This window comes from Podarcis erhardii, assembly GCF_964252035.2.
Source record: "Podarcis erhardii genome assembly, chromosome: 17".
NCBI classification, from domain to species: domain Eukaryota; kingdom Metazoa; phylum Chordata; class Lepidosauria; order Squamata; family Lacertidae; genus Podarcis; species Podarcis erhardii.
Genome location: NC_138515.1, coordinates 69,085 through 78,288, shown reverse-complemented (window position 1 = coordinate 78,288; position 9,204 = coordinate 69,085). Strand labels below are relative to the sequence as shown.

The following is a 9,204-nucleotide window of genomic DNA, read 5'->3' as shown; positions in this document are numbered from 1 at the left end:
CATGGTGTTGTTGTTTGTTTCAGTGTTCATTCACCCACAAATAGCAAAGTGTAATGCCAAAACAAAGCATAACAGGTTGTTTTGGGTTCCATCTACATAGAAAGAAGAATCTTGGATTGTGCTTATTTCAAGTCGTGTTCTTTGATGTAAATGCACATTGACCCAGAATTCGCAAAGTGTATGTAATGAGACCAAAATAACAAAACACCGTCTTTTCGCTTCTATGTGCGTTTCTTTCTACACGATGAATAAGCTTTGATTGGGCTTCTTTCAATTCGCATGGTGTGCACCCGAATCACCCCCAACCAAAGCAAAAAGGTTATTTGCGTTCCGTCTGCATAAAGAGGATGATTAAGCTCTGGTGGGGCTTATTTCCAATTGTTGTTTTTCACGTTAGAATGCACATTCACCCAAAAATCGCAGAGTGAAAGGTTTGTTATCAGCCCAAATTAAGGAGAGAAGTCTTGGTTCCATCTCAATAGAAAGAGGACGAATAATGTCAGGTCTGCCTCTAGATCCCAGCTCACAGAGGACCAACGCCCGGTTGATATAATATACAAAGTCTTTATTGAAGTTTAGTTTCCATTTCAAGGCTCTGGGCGCGCAGACCCACGTCTCGACGCTAGACCGGCTAAGTCCCCTCTGACTCACTGCTCCTCCCACACCAGTTTAAGATCCTCTCCCGGCTCCACCTCCTACGCTGTTCTTTCCTGCCCTATGGGGTCTCCTCCTTCCTGGACTCTTCTGACGCTGACCCCCCTTGGTCTTCCCCTTTCTTCCGGCGGGCTTTAGGACCTGGCTCCCTACCCGGGCTCCCTGCTGTGCCGCTCGCCTGTACATTTGAACTTGGCGCGCGCGCCCAGCCGGTAACCTTCCTCCTGACCGTTTCCCCGCCTCCTGCTGTGGGCGTGACCAAACCTGACTCCTCTCCTCCCGCTGGTGGTGAGAGCACTGGTCCCAATTCCTGGGACTCCCCCTCCCCACTGCGCTCTGGTGGGGAAGCTGGTCCTGATTTCCAACTGCTGCTCAGGGACTCCCCGCTGGCCCCTTCCTCCTGGGGCTTCCCCCCTGGAACCCCCCTCGCCCTGGCCATCGGCGCTCCCTTCTGTGAGTCCTCCGATTCGCTGGAGAGGCTTGTGGAATAACTCTTTCCACTGTCACTGCCTGCTCCCCCCTCGTACTCCTCCTCCTCACTCTCCATTTGCTCCCCCTCCTGTGTCTCTCCTTCTGAACCCCTGACATCCATCCCCCCTCGAAGCCCCCCCTTCCCCCCTCCCCCTCTTCAGGTGCGGGTTCCGGGTGCTCCAGTGTTGTGGGGGTAATTTCAGGATACAGTTCATCCCCCGAGGCGTGCATCCAGCGTGATAAGTCCGGGAAGTCCTCCATGGGCTCGTCGACGGCGATTTCCTCCGCTTCCATCTCCTGGGCGGTGTGTTCGAAATCTGAAGCCGCCCCCAAATCACCCAAGACCCCCTCTCCCTCTGTCGCCTGAGGTGACTCCACTTCCCAGGGTCCCTTCGGCATGTCTCTGTGCCAGCCCACTTCGGGTTGGTCCTCCCACCAATAAGACCCCCCCGTGCCAAACCCTGAGAGTGATCCCTCTGGGGAACTGCCTCCCGGAGTCGATTCCTCAGCTGAAGAGAAACCCCGGAAAGTGCTGGCTGAGTGTGTGGGTGTGAACAGACAGTCGTCAAAAAGGCCCGCCGGCATGGGCTTCTGCGGGAAAAGTGTATGGAATTCTTCCTTGAGCCACTGCTCCTCCAATGCGTAATCCTGCACCCACCTGTTGGCGCTGGCCGGGGTGTCCTCTGTGGCGAGAAGATATTCGATCCCGTCCTCCCCCCACCTTGAGTCTAAAATCTCTGTGGCTTCATTGAGTGGCTCCCCTCTCGGCGACCCCCCCTTTTTGGGCGCTTCCCTGAGCTGGTCTGGCGCCGTCCCTGGTGCCTGAAACCTGTGGGGCTCTCTGTAGGGTGTGAGCACTGATCTATGAAAGACCGGGTGCATTCTGGACCCCTCCGGGAGTGTCAACCGGAAGGCCACTGGGTTGATCTGCGCCTCTACTTGGTACGGCCCTAGCTGCTTGTGCCCCAGCTTCTTCTTGGCCAGCGATCTGGCTGGAACTGCCTGGGCCGCTAACCACACCCAGTCTCCTACCCTGATGTCTTCCCCCACTCTCCTGTGTCAGTCTGCCTGCACTTTGTAAGCCTGTTTCGCCACCTCTAACTGCCTCCTGAGCTGCTCGTGGATCTCCTGCAATTCCGCTGCAACGGCCTCTGCTCCCTGCGGCTCCCCTGCCTTCACCGTCTCCAAACCCGGGAAGGTTCTGGGATGCCGCCCATTGTTGGCGAAAAACGGCGTCACCCCCGTGGACGCGTGCTTCGTGTTGTTGTAGGCAAACTCGGCCAACGGTAGATAGTCCACCCAGGTCGAGGGCTGCTGGTTTGCGTAGCATCTCAGGTACTGCTGCATAATGGCGTTGACTCTCTCCGCCTGCCCGTTGGTCTGTGGGTGTCGCGCCGACGCCAGGCTGACCTTGACGTTGGAAAAAGTAAGACAAGCGTTTCTGTGGGGGAGGGAGTTTATTGACTGTTCAGATATAAGACTCACAACATCATTTTATAACCAAAGAAAGTGCCTTTATGTGACCATTAAAACAAATCAACTGGAATTATATTCACTGAAAGCCTTTAGCAGAATCATTTCCTGTCCTCGGAATCCAGCTGGAAGTGTTGGGCTGCATAATCAAAAAGGCCAGTAAGTTACTGTGAGACAAACAGAGGAAGCTGTGTTCCTTTTCAAATCTGTCTGTCAACAGTCACACACACCAAGCAAAAGCCACCCATAACAGACGTTTTCCTTGATAAATGGGAGAACTGTCTGATAATCAACAACCATATAATTTTATCCAGTAGTATTAGTTTGATCTGACGGAAACTGAACATTTCCCAAGAAGCACTGAAAGAATGCTTCATTTAACTACAAACCCCCAAATCTGGGATCCCATCAAAACTGATGTTTGGCAAAAGTTCTGCAGCAAAACCCTCACATTTTGTAACACCCCATAAACAGAGTAATTGATACTTCAAACCGGGGTTCATAATTAATATCCAAAACCCAACATTGTCCGATTCACTCCAAACTGGTGCCAAAGTCTGGCAAAAGTTTTGTAGCATTTTGCCAGACATTGTAGCATTTTTGTAGCATTTTGCCCAACAAACCAAGTAAGTGACAGGGGTCATAAGGTCACCCCAAAACCCAACATCGCCTGATTCACTCCAAATCAAGGCCAAAGTCTGGCAAAATGTTTGCAGTAAAAACCGCATGTTTTGCAGTGCCCCCCAAATGGAGTGGTTCCTAGCACATCAGGAGGAAGAGTCAAAGACAACCAAAAGTGGATAAATAGGTTGTATTTATTAAATATAACAACTTGAGGATCGGCAAAACTAGTCAGATTCGACCAATGTAACCAAATCAAATTAAGTCTGGGCAGGTGTGCTTGTTCACCTCCACCCACAAACACACAAGTGCTCAAACAGAGCTCTTTGCAGATACTTAAGAATCATGTCACAACCCAACTCAGAACGATGCATACCACCAGGTCTATACAACTGTGGGGCACAGAACATAATTCTGCCATGAGGGATATAAGCACCCACATTTTCAGACACAAACATCATTGTAGAATGATTAGCTTTATGTCTTGCCCATCCACCTTCTTAGGAAGGCTGCCCCCACTCCATAAGCACCTCTACAACATTCCAAACCAAACTATGATAAGCTCAGGGATGAGGAAGCACAGCTGATGGAGATATTTAGTGATCTCAACTGAATTTACCTCACCAGATTGTTATCCCCAAGATGGATGACCAGAATATCAGGGTTAGGGTTAGGGCAGGGGATAGGTGGATGTTCAGGGTTAGGGTTAGTGCCTGGGGTTTTTTTCATGCTTTTTAAGCTTCTAATGATATTGCTTCATTTTTATGAGACTGGATAATTCCAAAAAGTAAACAAACTACCTGAAACGTAGCAAAACTAAGAGAAATGTGAAAACCAAAAGTGAGATACCAGAAACCCAACAAGGAAGGAATTCATGAAAAAGGAAAATCGCCAGACAGAGACTTCAATCAAATCATTACCAAATTCACCAGAATCCCAAAACCAATTGAAAAGAAGCAGAAATGTGAGAAGCAGAAGAAATACCACCAGAAACCCCCAACAAGGGGTGAAAAGTAAATTGCGCAGAAACCCCAAAGCCAGTTAAACCTTAGTTTTGCATGGTGTGGGGGTGATTTCGCTTTTCCCTGAGATGTTTACTGTGTGGGTTTCTTGTGGTTCTATTCAATTGGTTTTCTCATCTTTGGTGGATGTGGTTTGTTTCTGTTGTTTCTGGTTTGTTTTTGGGATTATGTTGAATTTTTTCTGTGGTTTTCGTTTCATAGATTCTTTTATATAAATTACGATTGTGAAATATACTCAGAGTCTTGTATGTATTTCATGCTTTTTATTGCCCCCCCCAACCTCAGGCTTTTATATACATTATTTACACAATGAGTCTCGTCTGACTGGCTAACTCTGCTTCCCTCTTGGAGCCTGATTGGCCTGCAGGAAAAGACCAATCAGTTGTTGCATTCTAGGATCCATAACAGATTGGGTGCTGGATTTATGGTGAGTTTGCTTCATTTCCAGGTTTTTTGGGTTTTGCACCTTTGAGAATATTAATTTGTATGAGATCCGATAATCCCAAGAATAAAAGGAAAACCACCAGAAATGAAGCAAAACCACCAGAAATGTCTAATGACCATTCCAACAATGAAGTCAACCACTAAAAACACAAAAACCTACTGAAAAGAAGCAGAACCACCATGTAAAAGCAACATCAATGGAAACTGACAAAGAAGCCAGCCAATCCCAAACAAAGCAGATTCACCAGAAACCCCCAAAACATTCAAAAGTATTACCACCAGAATGCAAAAACAAGAAAACTTCTCAAAAGAAGCAATAAAGCAAAAGTCCAAAAAACAAGCTAAACCACTGGAAAAAAACGAAGCCAGCTGCAAATGAAGCACATTCACCAGAAATCCAAGACTAAGTGAAAACTAGTATGCTATGTTGGTTAATTTCTGTTGCTTGAAGTGCTTTTGGACTCCCATAAATTGCATGCTTGTTGAGTTTCTGGTTTTGCTTTTTAAAAACTGGTTTCCAGTTTCTTGTGGCATTGCTTTGTAATTGGTGGCTTTACTGCTTCTTTTTTGTTTTCTGCTGATTTGTTTAATTTGGGGTGGTTTTGCTTGTTTTTTGCATTTAATTGTTTTGCTTCTTTTACTTTGAATGGTTCTGCGGTTTTGGGTGAGATTGTTTCTTGGTTTTCATGTCTCCTGGTTTTGCCTCATTTTGGGAATATTTCTTGGTTTTTGTGCTTCTGGTGGTATTTCTTCAATTTTATGACATAACCAAGCCAAAACACCAGAAACACAGAAACAAATCATAAAGAAGCAGAGCTACCAGAAATCCAAAGCAAATTAATCAGAAATCCAAACAACCTATGAAGATGATGCAATACCAAAAGAAACACAAAAGCCAATTAAAAAACTGCTAAATGAAGCAACACCACAAGAAACAAAGAAAGCCTCATGACCTACGAAATGAAGCAATAACACAAAACACCACAAAAGGAAGCAAAGCGTTTAGGATTAGGTTTGGGTAAAGGTTAGGGTTACAGTGAGAGTTGGGTTTGAGTTGGATTAGGATTAAGAGTTAGAGTTAGAGTTGGGGTTGAGTTACAGTAAGAGAAGAACAGCAGCAGGAGAAATATAATTTTATTACTTAGGGTTAGGGTTAAATTAGGCTTAGGTTTAGACTGAGGCTTAGGTTTGGGTTAAGGTTAGGGTTAGAGTGAGGATTAGGTTTGAGTTAGGGTGAGCATTAGGGTTAAGGTTTGGTATTGGGTTGGATTTGAGTTAGGCTACGAGAAGAACAGCAGCAGGAGCAATATAATTTTATTATTTATACTCCACCCAAGTCACTTGTGGCTGCTTTCAATAAAAGGTAAAAACATGAGCGCACTCTAAGTGAATGCTCATGAATGTAGAAACTCTTCCCATAGAATTCCCAAAGAAGACCTGGGAATTGTAGCTCTGAGCTTCTTTGCAGAGGGTTGGACTAGATGACCCTTGGGTTCCCCTTCCATCTCTACTAGGATGCTCCCTGTCTCACTCACACACACACACACACTCCTCCTCTCCTTTTCATGGCAGTTTCACCTTTTTCTGCACTCCTAACTCGGAAGGGCGGAAGAGGCTGTGCTGCCGCCATGTTGGGCGAGAGCAGGGGTACCGGAAGAAGATGCCACCGGAGGAGAAGCAAGACGACAGGAAGGGGAGGGAAATGGGCGGAAGAGGCTGTGCTGTCGCCATGTTGGGCGAGGGCAGGGGTACCGGAAGGAGGTGCCACCGGAGGAGAGGCATGAGCACAGGAAGGGGAGGGGAAAGGGCGGAAGAAGCTGTGCTGCCGCCATGTTGGGCGAGGGCAGGGGTACCGGAAGGAGGTGCCACCGGAGGAGAGGCATGAGCACAGGAAGGGGAGGGGAAAGGGCGGAAGAGGCGCTGCGACGTTGGGCCAGCAGAGACGTGCCGAGCCAGGCTGGCCCTCTCTCTTTCTCCAGCCCACTCTCTCTCGACCCCGCTCTCCCCAGGGGGCAGCCCCGCCCCCCGCCTCGTCCTCACCTGCCTTTCTCCCCCAGTGGCCTTCCTCTCGTGCCCCTTGGCGGAGGGATGGTGCGGGTGGGCCGCGGAAGTTTATATACAGGAATATACATACCTAGATATAGGTGTCCGTTTGTAAATATATAAAAATAAAATGGATATATGTATATGTGTGTGTATATATGCAGTGCTTTTCTAAAAAAAATGATTGGGGGTACTCTCATTTTGACTCAAGAAAATCACCATTTTATAGTTCAAACCGGGAAAAATAAATACAGTAAATGGACAAAAGTACATTCACAAAATGTTTTATGAGTATGCATTCCCCTGCGTCCCCCCCAGAAAAAAAGCACTGTATATGTTCTGCCAGAAAAAAAGCACTGTATATGTTCTGCTGGGTTATTTCTGGATCTGGAGCCAATAAGCACGCCAGTGGATGAAGAATAAGCAATGCTTTATTTGCATAAGGTTAACAGATAGCAGCAGGCATACAAAACACAAATTATAGCATACCAGAGAGGAGTCACACACAATCTCCCCTTCAGCTGCCTGGAGCTTCAGGTAGAGCAGCGAGAGAGACCCCCGGCCGACACTCACACAGCATATGGTACCTCCATTTGTGAAGAAGCTCACTGAGCCCCTTCAGCCTACAGCTTTTATAGACAACTTTGATTTGATTGATTGCACCTGGTTAGCAGGCATCACTCATAATCAGCCCGGGACACCGGGTGCAACTAATGCAGAGCAGCTGAGAGTCTCCAACCCAATTCACTGCAACTGGGTATCCTCCCCACTAGCCAATCAGCACTTAGAACACAGGGGACACAGAAAACTGCTGACACAGGTGTGTGAAAAACAAATTATACTATCATGTTTTAGCAAACCTTAAACCGCGGATGTAAAAGCGAAAGGGACATGCCATCTTAACTCCTTGGATTTACCATGGTCTTCCGTGTTTCCCCTACAGTGTGTGTGTGTGTGTGTGTGTGTGTGTGTATGCGTGTGTATGCGTGTGTATGTATGCATGCATGTGTGTGTGTGTATCATAGATCTATAAAATTGATACATGTGTGTGTGCGCGCACGCACATGCATATACAGTCAAACCTCAGTTCCCAGACGGCTCCGTTTTGGAATGTTTCGGCTCCAGAATGCTGAAAACCTGGAACTAAATGCTCCAGTTTTTGGAAGTCAAACGTCCAACGCAGCTTCTGCTTGAGTGCAAGAAGCTCTTGCAGTAAATTGGAAGCCATGCTTTGGTTGTCTAATGTTTTGGAAGCCGAACAGGCTTCCGGAATGGATTATGTTTGACAACCAAGGTTTGACTCTGTGTGTGTGTGTACATAAAATGGATATGTGGATATATGTATGTGTATCTATCTACATATATGCATGGATATATGTATATAAATAAAATGGATGTATGGTGTCAGAGCTGCCTCTAGGTCCCAGCTCACAGAGGACCAACGCCCGGTTGATGTAATGTACAAGAGTCTTTATTGAAGTTTAGTTTCCATTTCAAACCCCAGAGCGTACAGCCCTACGTCTTGGCCCTAGACCTGCGAAGTCCCCTCTGAGTCACTACCCCTTCCGCACCAGTTTAAGATCCTAGCCCGGCTCCACCTCCTGCGCTGTTCCTTCCTCCTCTGGGTCCTTCTGCCCCCTGGGGTTTCCTCCCTCCTGGACTCTTCTGACGCTGACCCCCCTGAGTCTTGCCCTTCCTTCCGGCGGGCTTTAGGACCTGGCTCCCTATCCGGGCTACCTGCTGTGCCGCTCGCCTGTACATTTGAACTTGGCACGCGCGCCCAGCCGGTGACTTTCCTCTTGACCGTTTCCCCACTCTCCGATGGAGGCGTGGCCAATCCTGACTCATCTCCTCCCTCTGGTGGTGAGAAGACTGGTCCCGATGCCTGGGACTCCTCCCCCCCACTACGCTCTGGTGGGGACGCTGGTCCTGATTTCCAACTGCTGCTCAGGGAGTCCCCGCTGGCCCCTTCCTTCTGGGGTTTCCCCCTTGGCATCCCCCTTGCCCTGGCCATCGGCGCTCCTCTCTGTGAATCTTCCGATTCGCTGGAGAGACTCGTGGAATCTCTCTGACCACTGTCACTGCCTACACCCCCCTCGGATTCCTCCTCCTCACTCTCCATTTGCTCCTTCTCCTGTGTCTCTGCTCCTGAACCCCTGACATCCTTCCCCCCCTCGAAGCCCCTCCTTCCCCCCTCCCCCTCTCCAGGTGTGGGTTCCGGGAGCTCCAGTGTTGTGGGGGTGAGCGCTGGATACAGTTCGTCCCCGGTGGCTTGCAGCCATCGGGATAAGTCCGGGAAGTCCTGCATGGGCTCATCGACGGCGATCTCCTCTGCTTCCATCTCCTGGGTGGTCTGTTCGAAACCTGGAGCCGCCCCCAAATCACCCAAGACCCCCTCTCCCCCTGTCGCCAGGGGCGACCCCTCGTCCCAGGGTCCCTTCAGCAGGTCGCTGCGCAAGCCCACCTCGGGCTGGTC

The 9,204-nt window shown here is 48.5% G+C and overlaps 1 long non-coding RNA gene across 1 annotated transcript; it reads left to right on the top strand.

The window, feature by feature from the left end:
• The first annotated feature begins 5,511 nt into the window (after window positions 1-5,511).
• Window positions 5,512-6,871, top strand: LOC309331924. Its single transcript, XR_014152018.1, has 2 exons — window positions 5,512-5,847; window positions 5,990-6,871. It is a non-coding gene; the product is annotated as an uncharacterized lncRNA (long non-coding RNA).
• The last annotated feature ends 2,333 nt before the right edge of the window (window positions 6,872-9,204 follow it).